The sequence below is a fragment of the Gymnoscopelus braueri genome, assembly GCF_963280865.1.
Source record: "Gymnoscopelus braueri genome assembly, chromosome: 15".
Lineage (NCBI taxonomy): Eukaryota > Metazoa > Chordata > Actinopteri > Myctophiformes > Myctophidae > Gymnoscopelus > Gymnoscopelus braueri.
In genome coordinates this window covers 5,139,168-5,157,996 of record NC_137620.1, presented here as the reverse complement: position 1 = coordinate 5,157,996, position 18,829 = coordinate 5,139,168, and positions in this window count along the sequence as shown.

Sequence of the window (18,829 nt, the reverse complement as noted above, 5' to 3'; positions counted from 1 at the left end):
ACCTGCTGAAATTCTTATTGAAAAAAAAGAAAAGGTAATTGAACCAATACGTTTATTAATGCCGGATAATACCTTTTCTCTTCGATTAATTTAATCCCTTAAAATACTTCCATTCTTACTTTTCTCTGACATTGGATAAGTGTACTCCTTCTTCTTGCCTGTTGAAAGAGATTGCATACCTGTTTAGCTCCATTTCCCAATTATTGTGTAGGCACAGTGGTTACAAATATAACTATTTAAATACCAGATTATCCAAAAACTCATCACCATGTAAGGTTGCCTGTGATTTCAGTTATGTGAGGCTTTCTTTGGCTTTTGTCGATAACATAACATTATTACTTGTTTTGCAAGTTCAACATCCTCATCTCTCTCCCCCCAAAAAAACTGCCACAGTAATACCACTGCCCAAGTTGAAAAAAATGTACCTTTCTGAATTCTGGGACTCTTTATACGGTTTCCTGTTGATGAAAAAAAGGGCAATTACGTGTCATTCTTCCAACATCAACACTGAGGATGACTGCTATATAGTCATCCGAAATGTACCTAGAGGAGTCCGCAGACCTAGACTACAAATTAACCTTGTGTTGTCCTTTGTTGACTTGGAGTACGACTAGTACTCCTTGTGTGGGTGGTATAAAAGGGAATTACAACTATGACCATGTATATCACTGCTGAAATATAATTGTACCTTGAGGAGTCCTGGCACTGCTTGGGGGCCGTGGAGTACGCCTAAGATCCACTGTATAGGGGGAAACAAAGTATATTACAAGCCTTAATAACACCAACCCAAATGTGATCACAGCTCTAGTCAAATCTGTCCGCAGAACTAGACTACAAATTAACCTTGTGTTGTCCTTTGTTGACTTTGGAGTACGACTAGTACTCCTTGTGGGGGTGGTATAAAAGGAAATGACAACTATGACTATTTATATCACTGCTGAAATATAATTGTACCTTGAGGAGTCCTGGCACTGCGTGGGGTCCGTGCAGTACGCCTAAGATCCACTGTATAGGGGGAAACAAAGTAAATTACAAGCCTTAATAACACCAACACAAATGTGATCACAGCTCTAGTCAATCTAAATGTACCTTGAGGAGTCCTGGCTATGGATTTTCTGATGCCACGACTCGCTGTTAGGGGGCAGAAGACAATATTACACATCTAAATTAAATGTTTTCAATGACATCTCCACTTAGCCATCGATACATACCTTGAGATGTCTGGGTCCTCAGGACATTTTTTGCAACCCGTGTAAGTGGAGTGAGGTTGTCATCTGTTTGATAATAGAAAAATAAAACATTTGACAGCTTGAACATATTTTGATTTCTGTTAATATCAATATGTAACTTGTGGAATCATGGTCTTTTTAGGAACTGGATGTATGAAGATATGCTGTTGTGGTGAAAGACCAGTAAATTACACATTTGACTTTCACAATCACCATTGTCATCTCTGCTATCCTCTAATCAAAAAGTACCTTTTGTGTGTCTCACTGCATGTCTGACCGGAGTTCTTCCTGGATTAACTGTTTGGGTGTGAGGGGGATACAATTAAAATTCTTACTTACAGTAGCCATTATGATCACTGCTATAATCAACAACATTGTACCTTGTGGAGTCCTGGCTCGAGTCTGTACGGGACTCTGTCTACGATACTCTGTTGAGGGGGCGGGGGGGAGAAAATGTAATTGCGCATCATACTAAAACACTCAGCACTGTAATCAACTCTAGACTGAATTCATATGTACCTTCAGGAGTCCTGCTTCTTGTACGGAGCGGCGCCTTGCCACGATTCACTGTTGGGAGGTGGTATTAAGAAATTAAAATTGACACATATACCATCACCATTGTGACCACTGCTATTCTTATAATAGTTTACCTTGTGGATTCCTGCCTTAGTCTCGGGCAGTGAAATTACTTTTATTACTTACCATCAGTGATCTATGCTTACATTTTAAATAAAATTATCTTTTAATCAGCACTTTGCAGCTCAACGTTTTGAAAATGCTATACTTATTTATTCTTGAGGACCTATTAGTAGTAGCATAGTATTCTTAACGATAATGCAGGCAGATGAACAAAAAGTGAAAAGCTTAAAATAAATTGCATACATTTATTATATTAATCATTCTATAGGTACCTTGTGCACTTCTCCGAAGTCTGGTGGGAGTTTCGTCACAACCTTAGGCAGAAAACATAAGACAGACAAATCTATAAGGGTATGTTTGGACATTAGTAATTATACAGGTTGCAATTTATTAACCCATTTTTGGCTGGAACCCCTATTTGTAACTACACCTTTCAGGACGGGAATCCCTTTTAGGGTTCTTGCTTCTATGTACTGTATGTATCAGCATACATTTGTAATTTTTGAATAAATATTAGATTTTTTTTCAGAAAACCTTGGTCACGATTTACTATGTGCCTCAGATCTAAATGGGTTTACAATATATATTTGCCATTGTTGGGCATCACATTTTTTTTAACCTAAAATCAAAATAAATTAATGCATCATGTTGGTATACCTGGTGTTGAGGTGTGCAAAGGGGTCAGGTTTCTGGTCAACACAGTTTTGCCTGTGGGCGTAGATTCATCTGAGGAGGATAATTAGGCCACATGTAGAGTATATTGTTTAAATTAACTAAAACGAGGATACCCACTACATAAAAAGGAAAACAATTCGAACTCACCTGAGATCTGTGTCTCCGAGTCGTCAGCTGATGGCTGATCTGCAAATAAAAAAAGATGGAAAAGAAAAAGTGATCATTTTGACAATCACACATTATTGAAAGTCATACGAGTTTACTTTTGAAAATAGTCTTACATGATGGTGACTCAACACAGGTCTCAGAGTTTTGTGGGGAAATAGGTGTTTGAGGTGCTGAAAGTCAAAAGAATAAACTCATTCCATATGTACATGCCATGTGTTTAAATGAAGATAATCACAGCAATTAGATTTTATTAAACACATAAATTTTTTAATAAATAAGGCCTCTTATCTTTTTGGCATACCTGGTGCTGCAAAGAGATCCTCAGAGTAGATATTGTCTGAGCCTAAAATAATATATAGATTTAGTTACCGGTAGATACATATGTATTGATTCATATTTAAAAATAATTAAATCTTCTCGTTATAGAGAGGACTACTTAAGTTCACTGTAGTTTAACCGGTCGGTCTTTTTTTTTGTCAACAATATCATATGTACAAGCTCACAACAAGTGTTTTGAGCTTGTAGATTTGTTCATTTTAGGAGAACGTTCCCCTAGAATTGCCGCATTTTAAATTCAAATGGTTTAAAAAACAAAGCAAAAATTCTAGATATGGACAAACTCACATGGAATAAGAGCGCGTCTTTTCCCTCTCCATTTCTTTGGACCTGTAACAGCAACGATCACGTGACACAAGTCTAAAAATTAATGCAAACTCTGATCTATTCATTAACTGTTTTCAGATGCAAGAGGCCAAACTTAAGGAAAGGTGAATAATATTCTCCGACAAGTGGTGGGTGTGGGACATAGCTATTAAAAACACATTGTTCTGTTTGTTCAACTCGCAATACATTGACAATTACCTGCGGTGGTGGATGTGGCGGCACCATTATTTGCCTTTGTCATATTCTGTGGCACTGGCCCTTAAAATAAAAAAAAATGAAATGTCTCACATTAGTCAAAAGCATCCAGAAGGGTTCAACAAGTTCAACTCGTATTACATTGAAAAATACCTGTGGTGGTGGATGTGGTGGCACCGTTATTGGCCTTTGCCATTTTACGTGGCACTGGCTCTAATAAAGGAAAGGAAAAGGAAATTGCTCACATTAGCCAAAAAGCTTAAAAACCGTTGCCAAGGTTTCGACTCTAATTAAACATAGACATAACATTATTCCCTAAAATAATAGGCTAGGGCCGTATTGGCAACATATGAGATTGTTTTTTTTGGGGGGTGCAACACATTAACTTTATCTAAATTATGTATCTATTGTTTCAAATCACCGATTGTGGCCGCTGTAGTCAACTGCTTCGCCTTTTTGAACATCTTTGGGGGAGACGGATGTAAGGGATCTACAAAAAAGGGATGTACATATAGATAGTCAGAACAACAGTTAAATGTTAGTTCTAATGTGTGTTTAATGTGTAATGTTAAACATTGATTACCTTGTACTTAATCAGTAAACTGCTTTTTTTTTGGGACCCGCTGTGACTGCCGCTGGGACGTCATTGTTCTGCAAATTGAAAGAGTAATTAGCTCTGTTCATCATTTTTGAATAACCAAATACAGGGTTTCCTGACATAAGACTTATTTTCTTCTTTAAAAAAATAAAAACGGTATTATATCCCTTATCAAGTCCATCGGTGGGGCTGTACTTTCTTTGTTCAACTGCACAGCATTACGTACTGCTGTAACATCGCTGTAATACCGATTTTTAGGAATCGCTCTTGTTAGTATGCATCATCAAATACACCTTGTTGGACTCTTTTTTTTATCGGCGTGAAATGATACAAAGAAGCCATTTCCTTTGTGCTTCTTCCCATTTGTTAGTTTTCAATGTTCTATGATAATTACTTCACCCCTAATATGTAATTAGTACTTGGACAGGGTTACATTTTCGGACGACGGCGAATCGGCGATGTCATACCTCTGTTTTGATCTTATTGCTTTAATGGACAGTGATAGGACGGGGGCTGTCAATGTTGAGCTGTTGCATCGCCAGGGCGGGTTCGTGTCTGCTAGGCTCTTTGATGTAGCCACAGATCCTCCATTATGTGCCAATGTTGGTCAGCTGTGCTTCAGGGGTAGTTGACATAGTTAAGCTACTGGGCCCTTAGCCATCAGTGTAGACTTGTTGATTTATGTACGTTTTTTTTCTGGGTCCATCACAACGCAGGGATGGGTGACTGTGCCATTTCACAGCTTTGAGTCTCTGATCCGCTGCCGCGGAACTGCTGGTATTTTCCTCCGTGTTGCTTAATGGGTGATAGTGACGTTCATCAGGCACTGAACCCCACCCACTGATATCCGCACCTTGCAAGCACGCTTTACTAAATGGTTAAAGCTACACTATGTAACTGTAATTTGTTATCCCCAATTGAAATAAGAAAAAGAAGACATGACGAACCTTTAACTATTAGGCTGAGTGCTGGTTCAAGGGTGCAATATGTACATACTTTTAGACCAAGCGTGTGGTAGCCTCTGTTCTGGTTTGACCACAACTGGTTGACGTGTTTATATTGAATTATAGGCATAGTACGTAGATTTGCTCTGTTTACATAATGAAACAATTAATATATATATATAAAAAATGTTTTAAAGAATATTTTCCATCAAGACCAGCAGTCATCAGCCAATGGAGAAATGCGGTGATGTTTACCTATAGAAACACATTGTCCTCACTATATTGTGGTGTTTTCACTGTTTGGGTAAAAGTGAGACTACCACAAACAGTGACAAGAACAACATACAGTGAGAAAGCAATATGTCTATGCAGGTAAATACCAAACTACTGCAGTGCCTGAAAACTGCAGGTATATAGTGAAATTAACATTGAAAGCATGTAGTTATTCATTTCTTACGTTATACAGGTCAAAGTTGCATACGATTCCTTAATTATACCCATACAGACTGGTCAAATGAGCATTTTATCCGCTAAGAAGTTACATAGTGCAGCTTTAACAGTTCCAAATTGACTTCAGACGGCCATTTAATCCATATTGTGCAGTAGTGGAAAGATGGCAAATCCCTCTGAATGTGGAAGGCAAACAGCCTTCCTTAACAGGTCTTTGTTATCAAGCAGCCGTCTATGAGCTTGATCCATTTGTCTGTCCACGTATGTAATGTTGATGATCTTAGACTTGCATGGTTTGTCAAACAGATCATTGGCATCATCCAGTGTAATGACATCAGCCACCAGCTTGCCATCACCTCTCTTCTCCCTCACAAACGCAATCTCATCTTCAAGGAAGAAGCAACTGTCTCTAGTTTTGGCTGAGACATAGTACCTCTTGAGCGACGATTTTTTAGTTGGCTTAGCATGCTCCTCTTCCGCAATTCTTTTAGTGACCTGTGCAATGGGATTTTGGCCAGTTCGAACCATTCTCTTAATGGACTGCAAATGGTTCTCAAAGGGGAATGCTGAAATGTCATTCAAGGAGCATTTGAAAGCAACTACGTCTTCATGCAGGTGCAGCAGGCTGTGGATGTTGTACACACAGAAGGTGTTGCCATAATACTCAGCAGAGTTCTCTACAAAGTACCTCAGTAGTTCCCTTGAGTACTCGAGATATGCTTCTCTCTGCTCCTGATCAGCCTGAAGCATGATAGACATGCCTACTGTCAGACACAAGAAGTGGTGATACTGGTCATCTGAAAATTTACAATATATCCTTGCTTTCTGTAGCAGAGCTGGAATCATATCACTTTCAGTTAATTCCATTCATAGCTTAAGTAACACTTGCAGATGATTGGCTAATAACAAAGCTTTCATTCTCAATCGTTCTTTTAAATGGATATGATAACATGCAGTTCTTGAAACACTGAGTTGAAAATGAACTGAGCCCAGCCCTGCACCGAGAAATCTGGAGTGTTTATTTAATTCTGATAGTGTGAAAAAAACATTCCCTTGTGGGTCCATTTTTCCACTCTGAGTTAAATTAAACACTGAGGATTTTATTGTGTTCAGCTGAATGATATATATATATATATATATATATATATTAACATGTATACATGTATGAATATATCTTAAAAAAAGGTTTTAGCAGAAATGGAAATTCAAAAATATCTTTTAAAATGAGTTTTTTAATTCTCAGTTGGTGAACAGAAATGACTGGACAGATAGATGACAGCTTTGTACAGCTTTCAGGAGGCGTAGCTACTGACTCTGTATAGCAGTGAAGCTGTTACTGTAGCAAATATACTGTATAGTTATATAGTAACCCCCCCCCCCCCCCACACCAGTGAAGATTATAGACCAGTTAAACCACTCATTACAAACACTTTATTAATTAGTAAAGTAAAGTAAGTTTTTCCTTTGTAACAAGAACAAAAATAAACAATTGAAAAGGTAACTGGACATATTTTAACAGGGCAACTAACCCTAACCCAAAACTGGTACTTTTCAGGAAATTGAAAAAAATTATGTGTTCTAATGGACAGACTTCACAACTTTCACTTCAAATGTTTCTCAAAAGCAGCAAAAATGGCAGATCTACAAGCTCACAACACATTGCATCGTGTCACATTGTGAGCTTGTAGATCAGCCATTTTTGCTACTTTTATATGACAAAATAGGGCATTAATTTACGGAATTAAAAAAAAATTAAATAAATAATGGACATACGAGGTTTCTGCCCGACAGCAACGAGATAAAAACATATTAAATAAATATTAGAGAACAGCATCAAATTAACACCAGGTCCAAACAGATTAAAACAACACAAGTTAACATCAGATTCAATCAATACAATTCAGTCAAAACCAGGAAACAAACAGAAACAGCAACATCAGTACTCTATATATACAGTAAGGTAACAACAAACTATTTGTTCCAAATCAAATCAACCTGTTAACATAAGTCATACTTCTCAGAAAGAAGGTACAAAGTAACAAAACAAATGTCATACAATACGATGTCATAAAACACTGTCATAAACAAAGTAACAAAACAAATGTCATACAATACGATGTCATAAAACACTGTCATAAACTATGCTATCTGCTCAGAAAGAAGCGAATGAGACTGTAAAACAATACTTTTTGTCAATTTTTTTTTACAAAAATGTCATACTATGCCGATTTTTTTTTTATAAATAGTAATATAAACAAAATTATGTTGTCCAGAAAATGAAAATGAAAACTTAAACTAACTAACTAAAATAATGTTATGACATCAATTTATGAAAACAACTCTAACAATGTAAAACAAATCATCTTACTAGATTACAGCATGAAAAAGTAAAAGAAAATTCATACTATATTGTATTATATATTGTTTTAAATGACAGAAAACTCTACTACTCTACTATGTTATGTTGTCAAATCTGTAAAATAACACAAAGCCAAACATTTTCAAATTCAAATTTGAAAAATCAAAAAAAAAAAAAACAGCATCAAATTAACACCAGGTCCAAACAGATTAAAACAACACAAGTTAACATCAGATTCAACAACAAACATGGGCCATTAATGAAAAGGGGGTCTCTTCTGGTGACCTAACACTGTTGTCACAATGTTTACAATGGAAACTCAATGTTTCTTCATGTCTCTTTCAGAGACTCTAACCAATTTTGGAATCACATGTAACACCACTGTTTACAATGGAAAGGTTTTCTTTACAGTGTGGACAGACACGCACAGTGTGGCTTCAGATTAGATATCGTTGTGGTGATTTGATTGTCACTTGTCAAACATTTATTTTTGATTGTCATTTGATTGCGAATTGTGGTGACTTGAGGCGATTCATTCCACACGGACGGGCGAAGCTTCGCAGCGTTCGCATGCCGCATACGCATTGTGGCCTTTGATGCACTTAACAAAAGCTCTTGCAGGAGAGTCACAGATAAAAGCATTGATTCTGACCTCTAACAGGATCCCTTCATGATCAATGCCCTTTTCTTGAAGGTCTACCAACTCCTGTACAAAATCCTGTAGATACTCCTCTACTGGTTCTGGTTTTTTATTCCCACAAAATAGAGCCACAATGAAAGGGTCCGAATTGTGAAATTTTGCCAAAATTGGCCAAAACTGTTTCAGAGAGGATTTGTACAGGGGAACACCATCAATATTTATGTCCAACATAACAGATCCTGTGAAACTAGGGCATTGCTCAAGGTACTTGCGGATGCCAGACTCAAGACCATAATAAATGTAGTCACCGTCACACTTGTTTTTGCTGTCTACAAAACGTGGAGTCTGCAAAAGTGTGCGGACATCTTTGGGCAAATGGTGGCCGTGTTTGCGGAGGATTGCTAGCATCTTATTTACACTGCTATGGGTCTGCTTTGTGTCCGTGGCCCAAGATGCCACATCCTGTCTCAAACTCGACTGTTCCTCTTCCGTTTGTGATTCCAGATCAACAAGCTCAGTTTCTTCATCACTTGTGTCTGGGTACTGTCTATAACCAAAATCCTCGTGTCTATCGGGCTCTTCATCCATACTTTGATCAAAAGATGTCCCTGCTAATGTCTCATCTTGAAGCTGGCTAGAGTGACTTGGACCACCCTCCTGCGTGTCCCCCAAATCCTGTGAGTCAACATTATCCTGTGACTCGGTCATGTCCTCATCACTGTCAAAATCATCTAAAAAGTCAGCCGTCCTAGCGCGTTTTCTCCTCCAATCTTTTAAATAGTTAGACGCCATATTAAATTTTGCTGGAAGGAAAACCCAGGAAGACAATATTAAAATAATTTGCCTAAGGAAAACATTTGTGGATTTTATTAAATAGCAGATCTACACTACCACAAGACATAAGCAGTGCCACAGGCTAAACGGCCCCATGACACGCGCGACAAGAGCAAAAAAACACAATAAACAGGACAACATTAGACACAATGCCTAGAGTAAACAGCAACTTTTCAATCTGAATTGTCAAACGCCTAGTAGTACTAGCGAGTTTAAACGTGATTTAAACATAGGCAGGGTTTGAGACGCTATAACAAGGAGTGGAAGCTCGTTCCACACTGTGGGCATTAAGTGGAAAAATGATGCATCTCCCCGGGTTTTACACTTTGTTGCTGGCACCTTAAAGGACAACTTTGGTTTTTTACAACCAAGGTTTATGTTTTAGATTGTAATTAAATTAAATAAAAGATGAGTGTTACATTTTTTTTTTTACTGCTTTCTATAGTTTTAGCAATTTTCGCGATCTTTTTTACAGTGGGCGGGGGCATTCTGTCCGGTGGCTTAATATGTCTTCTTTTACACAATAGCCCGGCGTTTTCTTTATTATTATTTACAGTAGCTCTTCTAGCCCCCAATAACTCACATCTGGCCATCAAAGACCACAGGACCTTTTTTATTGTGTAAAAAAGGCATATTTTGCCACCGGACAGAATGCCCCCGCCCACAGTAAAAAAAAATGTAGAAAATTGCTAAAACTATAGAAAGCAGTAAATGAAAAAAAAATAACACTCATCTTTTATTTACTTTAATTACAAGCTAAAATATAAACCTTGGTTGTAAAAAAACAAAGTTGTCCTTTAAGGAGTGACTGGTCAGTCGACCTCAAAGACCCTTGTAGCGTTATTGGGAGGTAGATGCTACGTTATGTACAATGTTGGCAGCCCAATTAATGACTTAAAGGGGTAGTTCACCCCCAAAATAACTTTTTTTCTATTGATTCCTCACCACCTGGAGCCTTGAATTCATAGATATTTTTTAGTTTTTGTCACATTCCTAAGCCAATAATTTGATTTTAATAAATTTGTCCCCATTGATTCCGGTAGGAGACACAAATGCATTTGTGTCTCCTACCGGAATCAATGGGGACAAATTTATTATAATCAAATAATAAAGGAAGGAATGCGACAAAAACAAAAAAATATCCATGAATTCAAGGCTCCATGGGGTGAGTAATCAATAGAAAAAAAGTTATTTTGGGGGTGAACTACCCCTTTAAACAACATTAAAGTCTTAAACGGAATACTGTAACAAACAGGGAGCCAGTGTAGGTACGAATTGGGGAGATATACATATATATATATATATATACATACTTCCATGCCCCTGTTAAGAGGCGAGCGGCCCTGTTTTAGACTAAATGTAGTCGTGACAAACAGGCTTGACTAACGCCAATAGAGTGCATTACAGTAGTCACGTCGGGTTGAGATAAAAGCATGGATAACACGTTCAAAATCATAAAGGGTTACAGCAGAGCAGACTTGACTTTGGCTAAGAGCCTCAGCTGATAAAAGCTGGATTTAACAACATAGTTAATCTGTTTGTAAAACTTAAAATCACTGTCCAATTTGACAACAAGGTTTGTGACCACCGGTTTCCAGAGAGGAGGTGTTGCAGGCAGCGCTGGGTCTGAACACCATGACCACTGTCTTAGTTTCATAACAGTTAAGGAATTCTAAGGCCCTATTCATATTAGGTTGACCTGTATAGCTCCATTGCACCATGTGGCTTATCAGTTAAAGCATCAGGTACTCAAGAGTCACATACTCATATCCTTGGCTAGGGCTGAGCAGAGCTGAAGCAGGTTAGGTGACATCAAGTAAAATTTTGGAGCTGTATACAAATTATTTTCAATAGTATGTTTGCCAGCAGTATGTTGGTCAGCAGTAAAAGTTATTTTATTTTTTTCTGTTAAGTCAGTTATGCTTTAATTATATTGTTTTCTTTAATGCTGGACTATTATAGACACAGTGGTGAACAAAGTAGTCAGTAACAGAGTCAATGTTTAACTAGTCCTGGTCAAATCTACAAGTTATTGATTCCCTTTAGCCATAATCCTTTATTTGGTCTAAAAATATCACATGACCTAACTTTAAGCATTAGCTTAAAATTACTGGACACCATTGGTTAAAGAATGCTATTTTGTCGTCTAAAATGGCCGTCCATGTTCTTATAGGGGCAAATAATAGAGCACCGAAGTCCTGACGTAACTCGTTCATCCCCAGGTTTGCGGAAGTAATTTCTCTATGGAGAATAACATTGGGTCATCTTAGAATCGTCTCATATAAGAATTGTGGTCCAAAAATAAACACCGCGTGTCGGCGTTATTGTCAGGGAGGAGGTTCTGTATCGTTTATGATAGTCAGTCACTTATATTTGATACAGTCTGTTTCTGGCGAAAATGTAACTAATTCGGCGGAAGTAACATTAGCGTTTTCTCACCGTCAGTTAATGCTTCATATCCATAAGAGTCAACCCGCCGGGGTCATTTGTTTATTTTTGGAACACAGTTCTTATTTGACGCGATATTAAATACGTGTATGGGATTCAGAACGGGGGTGGAAAACTGCGAACCAGGTAGACAAACAAAGGATGTGTAAATGACGTCAGACTTCGGCGGTCTATTCCTTTGGTTTAGCACCCAATCCAACCACCATTCATTAACATTGCACGTTTGAATGGGAAAAAAATAACAATCTCCAATCAAGCAGCGCTAAAATCCACGTTTGACCTAAACGTTTGTGTCAGAAGGACATTTCTTCCAAATTATTAAAAAGCAAAAACACTGAACGCCAAGTTACTGGCTAGCAGTCCATAGCAAGCCTATGCTATTTCAGCACCAAGCTATATCTGCTAATGCTAGGCTAATGCTAACTAACATCCTCACGACGACATCATCACGACCACATTAACAACAAACAACAAACTTTGCAAGAATAAACATATTTTCCTTTAGCACTCACCTATGCAGCTTCTCTTATCTTTTATTCGTCTCTTCTTTCAAAATACTCGCCAATTCTTCATCCAACCTCCGCCAACTTGTACGTAACTCACTTCGCTCACATAACAAACTCCCTTCTAAAGCGTGTGCTCTGACCGACTCCACCTATGGACTTTCAGGAAACATGTTGCTGCCTCCCACTGTTGGCTTGAAGCACTGCACCCACTTTAAACTCATGCACGACACACACAGCTGGTTCCTCACGCATATCACACATATGCTGTTTATATTCATTTAGGCTTTTTTTATGTATATAAATGTATATAAATAAGTATATAAATGTATATAAAAAAATATATATATATATTTTATATATTATATTTATTTTCATTATCCTATCACCATTAATGCAAACTGCCATGATGTATAAATAATATTGATATCTAATCAATTCTAAGCATTCAAAAAATAAATTTAAAAGATGACAAAAAAGAAGAAGTATTTTAATGGTTTAAAAAAGGTCTAAATCGAAACGTTGATATATAGTTTTGATTTAAACGTCTAGATCAAGGCTAAATCAAAACTATAATGTATATTGATCAATAGTGATATTAGTGAGATTTAATCATTTCTAGGCATAATGTTAGCACCCTAAAATAAAGGTTTTCTAACAACATGAATAAAAAAGAAAACTAATTTAATGATTTAATTATGGTCTACATTTCAACGTTGATATATAGTTTTCATATGAACGTCTAGATCAAGGCTAAATCTAACTATACTGTATATTGATCAATGGCTGTTCAAATTATTTTTCTCCAATATTTGGTGATCAGTTATGCAACTTAGAGTTGTTTTTTTAATCGATATTTATGTAATAGTTGTTTAAATTAAATCGGCTAGATTTGGTCTAGATATAGACCGAATCTAGACCAGCTAATTTAGGTCTTTAAAAAAAACGGACGTCTAAAAAACGACTATGGCTCACTGGGAGTACTGTCAAAAAATGAGTTTTGCAAAAAGCGGCCTCCTGGTGGCGCTATAACAGGCCCATGTGAAAAATTTGGGGCAGAGGTTCTGAATTGGCATCCAGGGAGTGTGTGTGCACAGTTTCACTGCGATCAAGCCAACGGAGCCAGAGATTAGCTGGTCACAGACGACCATGCCTTACGGCCTGGCGGAGACAATAAAAGACTAGGGGTCCTTTAGTTTAGGGCGTTTCAGGGGGATCCCAGCTAATTTGGTGAAAGATTTGGTGTAGAGGAAAACAGGGAGGGGGGAACCCAGTCAACATAGTGGTTCATATAGCATAACAATTATGACTATTTTAGCCTGTTTTATACTATATATCTCTGCTGTCCGGCCGGAACCAGCTAAATCCAAAATGGTAATTGTTCAGGAAATGAAAAACAAAATATCAATTTTTCTGAAAATGAAGAAAACCTTATATTTTTTAAAACAAAGCAATACTGCCTCATCAAACTTGGTATTGTGACTTTATATATTATCAGATACTTGCATGTGTCATTATATTATCACCACTTTACCCAAATCCAGCTCAAGTGGAGTTAGGAGTTTTGTCCAAACACAAATCCAGCGCAAGTGGAGTTAGGAGGTTTTGTCCATCATTGATAAGAACAGCTGGCAATGGATCTCAATGGAATTCTGTACTTAAACAACTTTTATTTTAACATGCATTGTAAACAACCATGGATCTAACTGTTACCACTGTTGTTCTTCTACAGTTGAGTGCAACAAACAATTCTGCCTCAATACTCAATCATGTATTTAACAAAAGCAATCATGGCACACCAACAATAAATAAATGGCATATAAATACAAAATACATTCATGAAAAATAGAATCTGTAGCCTACTGCACTAACAATAACAACCACAGTTGAATTTACCTATCATATACCTATCAACATTTTATTATCACACTGTTGTGTGCTGTGTGTTGCGTGTGTGTGGTGGGTGTTTCTTAGTGCTTTAGATTGTCATAAAAGCTGTACTGTGAAAGTCTTTTGGCATGATCTCCTTGAGCTCTTGGAGATGTTTGAAACAAACTCCTGCACACACTCATTCTCTGTCCATTAACATTTAAAAAGAAAACACGAGCAGATGACCTTTGTGAAGACACCCTTCTCCTCTTTACTGGGGTGACATCTATCAAACATTGCACATACATTCTCTTCTCTTCCCAGTTTATGTTCTCCCAAAAGCATTGAAGAATCTTCTCCCTATCTGCCTCATACCAGAGATGTCCACGAGTCTCTGAGCTCGAGTCCGAGTCAAGTCTCAAGTCTTTGAGGCTCGAGTCGAGTCAAGGCTCAAGTCTTTGAGGGTTGAGTCGAGTCGAGTCCGAGTCAAGTCTCGGGTCTTTGAGGCTCGAGTCGAGTCGAGTCTCAAGTCTTTGAGGCTCGAGTCGAGTCGAGTCTCAAGTCTTTGAGGGTTGAGTCGAGTCGAGTCCGAGTCAAGTCTTTGAGGGTCGAGTCCGAGTCAAGTCTCGAGTCTTTTTAAAGTCTTTTTAAAAAAAAAAAAAATGGGGGGGGGGGGGGCATAGATGTAAAAGTATAGACAGGTCATAATAAATCACATTAGATTCACAGATTAGAGATTTTATGTATTTTCCCCACAATTTATTTTCATTCAAATGAAATGTGATTGAACTTGCACTAATAATGACTTTAGTTGATTTTTCACTCTTTAAAATATAGTATTTCTTAATTATTAATAATTACAGCTTGTAGATTGGCTATTTTCATGATTTTTAATTGTTTTTAAATAATAATAAAAAAGGAACATACAAGATTTCCACCCGACAGCGATAATATATAGCCAATATGGTTCTGTATCAGTATATGAGTCAGTTTTTGCAGATTTCATTCTAATTGGCTACTATGCCTGCATATGAATTTCATGGGCCTGGGTAGGTCACCCTGGCTTGGCGGAGATATGCCCTGTTGCGCACACTCGACTCCGCACAGCAGTCCAACAGCAGAGCAGGTGAAAGCAATTCACTTAAACGAGGGCTGTGTTGCGCACCAAAAAACTGTCTAAATGTGGATCCCCAGTTCAAATATGATTCTTTTGGGGGGTCACGGCCTGAAAAGGTTTGAGTACCACAGCTTTTATGCAGTGAACATTACATGAGCGTAGCGTTTACCGTGGTGAAGTGTTGAATATTCACCCAGCTGGGTTTAACGAAATGAAAATCCGATGTTTCCTAAACGTGCTGTCACAGATGATCCGACCATCTTATAAAAAATGTAAGCATATGCCAAGATAACTGAGGTTATATAGCTGATTCTGAGCTAAACATATTTGTTTAATTTCGAAGTTTTTATATTTAAACTTTATGATGAAAGGCCGCGCCGGCCACACACATAGCAGCTGTTGCGCTCGCCTCTCCATGTTTACGTTAATGAGCAGCATGAAACAGCTTGACTGAAGCCGGCTCCGCGCAGCCCGCACTGGAGCGGAGGTTTCTTTGCGGGGGGGCGGACAGGGGAGTGGAAGTTTTTTGGGCATTTCATTCATTTATTTGTCCAAAAAATAAACATAAAATAAAGATTGTCCACGAGTCTTTGAGGCTCGAGTCGAGTCAAGTCTCAAGTCTTTGAGGCTCGAGTCGAGTCAAGTCTCAAGTCTTTGAGGGGCGAGTCAGAGTCGAGTCGAGAGTCTCGTTTTTGGCCACTCGAGTGCGACTCGAGTCCGAGTCCCTAACTCGAGTCCCCATCTCTGCCTCATACAGAGCAGAGCTTCTCTGAGAGCCTGAGAGGAGGGGGGAGTTGTTTGTTTTTGACGGACAGTTTGAGGGTCCAATGGAGTTAGGAGTTTTCGTCAGAGGCGCTTTTTAATAATTTTCATATGTTATTATTAAAAAGAAAATTACACAGATGTAGAGGGGGTTCAATAGCGTTGATTTATGAAAAAAAAAAAAACTGAAAATGGAGTCCCGGCTGGACACTGACGATATACTTCTGAGTCACTGTTCAAAATTATAATTGTATAATGACAACACAAAAACAACTAATAATAATAATAATACAATGTATGCAGACTGTAAAATGAATACTTACTCATGTACTCATGTAAATGTAATACAAGTATACAAGGTATAAATGCTGTAAATGATAACATTTCTGTATAATGAAGCACACATAGAGGACACGTAGTGGTGAAACCTTTATTAAATCAAACAACCAAAAACATTATCAACATTTATTTTCCCAGGTATTAAAGTGTTTCTTTGAGTTCAGAAAAACAGAGTAAATGTAGTAATCTGTAAAAACAATTCCGTAAAAGTAAACTAAGTCAACTGTCAGCTGTCTCAAACAGCTACCAAATATGTACTATGATCATTTAACAATACAAACAACACACATGTCAACACACAGTGAACAGCTACACAAAACCAGAAGCTTGTCAGCACTTTACTGCACCATTATGCATGCATATCAATGAAAATAATAATGAACAAGACTCGTTTTAATTCCGACAAATGTGGACAGACAGTGGTGCTCATGTTGTTCTACCAATAACCTATAGGCTGGAGGGAATAATTAAATATTATAAAAAACAAGCACTTGAAATTACATCATGTTGAATTGAAAATAAGATCCAAACAAAAATCTATATACAGAAACAAATAATGTTAATTTTATTCAGTCATGTTGATATTGTCAGATTCCTGATCCTCTGCTTTAGTATCCTTGTCATTGACATCCTGGATTAGACCGAATGATCATATATGTGTGTCTGTGTGTGACTAACTCCAACTAAAGAGAAATGGCTTTTCACCTGTATGATTCCTCATGTGTTCTTTTAGATGACCCATTACAGCAAAGCCATTACCACAAACTGTACAAGAAAATGGCTTTTCGCCTGTATGGGTACTCATGTGTACTTTTAGATGCCTTGCGCTAACATAGCCTTTATCACAAACTGCACAAGAAAAGGGCTTTTTGCCTGTATGAGTCATCATGTGTCTTTTTAGATCACCCTTGTGAACACAGCCTTTACCACAAACTGTACAGGTAAAGGGCTTTTCGCCTGTATGAGTCATCATGTGTATATTAATAGTATTTTTTCGATTAAAGCCTTTACCACAAACTGTACAAGAAAAGGGCTTTTCGCCTGTATGAGTCCTCATGTGTGTTTTTAGATCACCCGTGTGAACACAGCCTTTACCACAAACTGTACAGGTATAGGGCTTTTCGCCTGTATGAGTCATCATGTGTATTTTAATATGATTTTTCCGATTAAAAGCTTTACCACATACTGTACAAGAAAAGGGTTTTTCGCCTGTATGAGTCCTCATGTGTGTGTTTAGATTACCCTTATGAACACAGCCTTTACCACAAACTGTACAAGAAAAGGGCTTTTCACCTGTATGAGTTTGTTTCTGTGATTTCAGGTCTTGGGACAGCTTTCGCTGTCCTCCCACATTTTGTGTCTTGTGTGATTTCAGTGTGTTTAAAGCTGACTGATCTCCCCTAGTCTCCTCCCAGTCATCACTGTCTTCAGTGTCTGATTCATAACAGTGTGAAGAGAGGAGCTGGTCATCACTAGTTGGTTGTGATGTTCCACAGTCCTCTACATCAGCTTGTGTTTTCATGTGTTCAGTTGAGGTGCTGGCTACAGGCTCTGTCTCTCTGTTTTCATCATTATCTTCACTTTTCACTGCTAGTAATGTCAACGTTGACCCACCAGCCTCTTCTGGTCTTTGAAGTAGCTCCTCTTGTTCCTCTTTAATCTGTGGAGGTTGTGGTTCCTCCTGGAGCAGACTGGGGCTCCTCTCCTCTTCAGGGGAAACCTCATCTTTACACACAGGGACATGCAGGAAGTCTATGAAAAAGATACAATGAGACTCTATAAAATGTTTGAATCTTCAATCTTGTACATCCACTGCAGTACCTCAGTGCAGAGTTGTGGCTGGAATAAGTATCAACAGATTACTCTTTGCCCACAACTGAACCATCGTCTGATTCATGGTACATTTAGATTGATGCAGCGGTCCATGCATCAATGTAGTCACATTGTTAATGCTAAAATCAATAACCGATTCATATCGGTTCAACTTTACACCCTCAATCCGGCCCACTTTCACCAATAAAATAAATAAAGAGAGTGTGCTTGAAACTTACTGAGATCCAGGTGGTCTTCAGGTTCCTGTTTAAGGTGGTCTTCAGGTTCCTGTTTAATAGAAACAGTCCTGGCTGGAGAACTGATCTTCAACTGCAGACTGGACTCCACACACTGATCTGGAATGAAGGAATACAGCACACACTTTAATAATATGGACTTTGGTAAGACACAAATACAAACTTTTAAATTAAGGACTTTGATGTGATGTGAATAAATACTGTAATAATAAGGACTTTGTGACATAAATAAGGATTTTTTTTAAACAATTATGAATCTAATCTCAAAATGAAAGAACTTCAGCAAGCAGTATGTTTTTTATTGCATATTAGAAACAGCCAGTCAGTT